This window comes from Atta colombica, unplaced genomic scaffold (genome assembly GCF_001594045.1).
Source record: "Atta colombica isolate Treedump-2 unplaced genomic scaffold, Acol1.0 scaffold9, whole genome shotgun sequence".
In the NCBI taxonomy this organism is placed as follows: domain Eukaryota; kingdom Metazoa; phylum Arthropoda; class Insecta; order Hymenoptera; family Formicidae; genus Atta; species Atta colombica.
This window is the reverse complement of record NW_017259583.1, coordinates 3,792,495-3,797,300: the sequence shown is the minus strand read 5'-3', so window position 1 is coordinate 3,797,300 and position 4,806 is coordinate 3,792,495.

Below are 4,806 nucleotides of genomic sequence, written 5' to 3'. Positions count from 1 at the left end.
TTTATAATATATTTGTAATATATTTAATAATTCAAATATTTTAATACCAAATATATTTTAATATCATTCAAAAAATTATATTTTATAATTTTTCTCTTTAATTACGAATTTTTAACAATAAATCAGATAAATAGTGATACAAAATTGAATTGAAATTAATCTATTAATAATAAATATGATTAATAATCATTTGTACATTTTCATCATGAATTGATTAAAATATACAATATAGATGTTAAATATTTTCTGTCTTTTCATCTTATACTCATGATATTATATGTATTTTAAGAAAATTGTTGAATATTACTTTTTCAGTTTATATAATATTTAATCCCAGAATACATATGCATATAGTATGTATATATGGAACCTAACGCAGATTTCAAAAACCACAAAAAAAATATTTAGAAAGAAGAAAAATGAAGAAATAAAGTAACATATTTGAACCTTAGCAATCCTGTTCTATTTTATTCTACAAATAAATCTTATTTCACGTAAATACGGTATACACATATATTATTTCCCAATCTAACAAATATAAACATTTTAAAAGAATTTAAACAAATATTTTATACTTAAAAAATGTGTATCAATATATTTTTATATATAGTTATTACATTTATTTTACTTCCTTTTTCATTTTTCCATGTTTATCTAAATAAATGAATCATCAATATAACTTAATTAATATATTTTCATTCGTAACCATAATTCATAACAATTTTAACTATGTATAGAGCGCCGACAAAAAGTATAAATAATGATATTTTTATCAGTGTAAATGTAAAAATTTTTCTTTTACAAAAATTAATATCATTTTAATATCATTGTTTATCATTTTTTATCAATAAGTTCGCTCTATATCTGTAAAATTTTATATTTTCTATCGTTTTATGCTAATGTATTTTACAAAAAATTTGAGGCAACTGAGATTTATTTTATAATCAGCATCTGATGTATAAGACATCAAAAGACTGATAAATGATGCATGATAGCAAACTACATTTTACAAGCTTTATAAGAGTGCAGCCTTTGCGCATACTTTGTGTACATGCATAATAAATCGATACAAATAATTATACACACACATTCAGAATTAAATATTTATTATATTAATTAATCCATTTTAATCCATCCATTTTAGCTGGCAATGGCTCTAAAATGTTATATGTTTATTACATTATTCTTTATTGTATTATCATTATATGCTATTAGCTTAATATACTTAAATCTATATATTCTTATCTATTTATATCTTTATATATCTATTGTACATCTGATACAATTTTCGCAGATTCATGACCTTAAATTAAAATTACAGATAACCTGTCATTCACCCTGTCATGCACAGCAACGCAATTATCATAACAATCATTTGAACTGTAAAATAAAATTACATTCAAATAGTAGTAAATAATAACTGTAAATTATTTCAGTTATCAGATAACTGTAAATGTTATTTTTAAAAGTAACTGTGCAAGTAAATATATTACAAGATTAACTCTACAAGTAAATATAATTATAAATAAAAATTATAAATAAAATATATTAAAAATCAGAAAATAAATACTTACTTCATATTATAGTTATTTCACCGTTGCCCGACTCTCATAGATCTCATAGATTCTCCTCCTATTCCTCCTCTCAAGTTTCTTCATCGTACTCACACAAACACAATACAACACTTTCGAAAACTATTAATTACATTTACACGCTCGATTTAATTATTAGAATATAACGATTACGCGATACTTCGCACTTCCGATTTCAATCTTATTATTGTGTAAAAGTATTATTGTGCCATATTGTGAAATAATTTGTAATTCTTATTTCTATATCAAACAAATAAAATTGAACAAAATTATCATATTTTTATAAATAATTATTGCGTTATACAAATTGTTAATGATATAAAGAAATTTATCTTCAAAATTGATCAATGCTAATTGTTGAATCGTAAAGAATAATTGCGTTTTATTTCTTAGTCTTACGCGATTACGTTCCAACACAAAGAATGATTTATGCCGTTACCTGCCTTCTCCAGGCAGTCGCGGAGTTTGAATGATTGTGTGCAGCAATTTTTTATAAATACAGAGCGTTAGGAAAAAGAAACAAAGCCATTTATTAACCGAAATAAATTCAAAGTATTATAAATGTATATAGCGAATATTCTATTCCTTACGTTTCAAACTAGCTATTAATAAATGATCTATTTACGGTATATTTTTTTGTTCATTTACTCATATAATTCAACAACATATTCCACTATACTTTCAATTAAAAAGACAATAAACTTAAGTTATTTTCAAATTGGCCAAAAATCCAAAGTCAATGTATAAAATTACAAGTCTATACACTAAAAAAAAAACTAATAATAGCTAACAAATGTTCAATAAAATAATTCTAATTAAATATTTTGTTAATATAACAAAAATAATTTTCAGTATAAATACGGTAGAGAACGCCAATGATCGGAAGTTAGATATTTCGAATAATACAATAGTCTTAATTTATAAATTTAAGATATAATTGCGAGCCGAAATGTTCGGTCATTCGCAGATATAATCGCGAGCGAAATGTTCGATTATTCGCCTGTGTTGATGTGACTGTGCGCCGAAATGTTCGAATTTTTAAACACAATCAATCTGAGATGCTAATAATTCTCCCTAAATTAGATAAGAAACTCTTATTGTGAAAAATATTATCAAGGATAAATATTATCAAGGATCATAATGAAGTAATCCTGATTGAGATAATATTTTTCACAATAAAAGTTTCTTATTTAATTTAGGAGGGGATTATTAACGTCTCAGATTGATTGTGTTTAAAAGTTCGAATATTTCGGCGCACAGTCACATCTGAGAAAATTTGATCTTCATATACATAACACAGGCGAATAATCGAACATTTCGCTCGCGATTATATCTTAAATTTATAAATCAAAAATATTGTATTACTTGGAACATCTAACTTTGATCGATTATTGACGCTTTCTATTGTATTTACATTGTACATTAACATGATCGGATCTTATTTCTTAAAAATAATTTTACTTTTCTAAATATTTAGTAAATATTGTAAAACAATACTTAATAATATAACTAATAATATAATAATATAACTAATTTTATATAACTAATAATATAACTAATTTTTTGTAAAACAATACTTACTAAAAATTTAGAGAAGTAATAGTATTTTTATTACATATATTAATCGAAAATTTGATTAGAATTATTTTTCTCGATATTTAATAATTATTATCATATTTTTTCAGTATACACACAAATTCTTCGTGACCGCGTTGGCCACTTTTCGATTATTTAAAAAGTGAAAAATATAATATTTATATAATGTTTTTCTATTAAGATCTTTAACTTGAAAATAAATTTTCTCAAATAGTTATTAAGATATTGTACGATAGCATAAAATACTCACTCTGCGTGTAATCATCTACTAACACAGACGAATATTTGTCTTCATAACTAGCATTATTAAATGCAAATATGCTGCAAAATGTTTTAATTGAAATCAAGTAAAACTTACGGGTGAATCAGTATGTTTAAAATTCAATTTGTTAGAATTATTATTATTGTAAGTTATCAGTATTTCTCGGGGCAAGGCGAGCTTAATACAAAAGTGTATTTTCCTTATATTCCAAGCAGTTCATTGTCAATAAAGTTTCAACGAACGCATTTAACGTAGTTTATAAAGATCCTCCGGCATTGAGCGTGTTAAGCTGCGATTAGTCGCGAAAACTTTTCTTTGGATTGAAAAAGGGACAGTCCCCAAAGTTCGAAATCAATTGATGCTCTACGTTATTTGGGCAAAATTACATTGGTCGATTAGCCTCTAGAGGCAGTCTTATTGAGTCAAAAATCCACACGGGAACTTTCGCAAGTAAACACAGAAGTTCCGTTTTCTCTCATCTGCGGTTTCGATCGCGTGTCAAATTTGAGTTTTCCAATGTGGTTCTAGAGTAGAGTAAACTCGGCACACCGACACTATTGATTTTGTGAAGGGTACCGATGAGGTCAGAATAAGATGGAGAGAGAAAGAGAGAGAGAGAGAGAGAGAGAGAGAGAGAGAGAGAGAGAGAGAGAGAGAGAATGTGTATATGTGTATCAGAGAAAATCGAGAGTAGGTGAGGTCAACCCTCATTCAGGTAGGTTTATATCTGATGGATGAAGTCTAAATTATATGGTCTTTTCCCGATTTATGTTCAGGGTTATCCTTGAACACACTGCCCTGAGCCACTCTTATAAAGGGTAAAAATCAATATATACTTTAGGTTAAAAAGGTCAATATACCGCTAGAAACTAACATTATTTAACAAGGATGAGTAATTTCTAATACTAAAAGCAAAGGTCGCTATTTTTTAATATCCCGGATTTTTTTATATTTCATTGTGCATTTGTATTGATCTTGATACTGTCACGTTAAAATAGATTTGTTCTAATTCACTTATCATACACAATAAGAATATAAATACGTGTATACGTATAAATGAATTAGTTTATTCTTTTATAAAACATTAGAATATAAACATTATTATATTAGTTTACATCTAATAATATTAAATGATATTAATTAAATTATAAGAAAGAATCAAATTATTAAAATAAGTTATTAAGAAAAATGTTTTAACAAAAAATTTTGTAATCAACTTACAAATTAACATGAAACTTCTATAAAAATTCGAAATATGTTTTAACACAAAAAGTCTAATTTTTTTCCCAAAAATAATTTTTTTCATTGGATAAACAAGTTAAATTAAGATTATAAACTTTAATATTTCTTAAATCA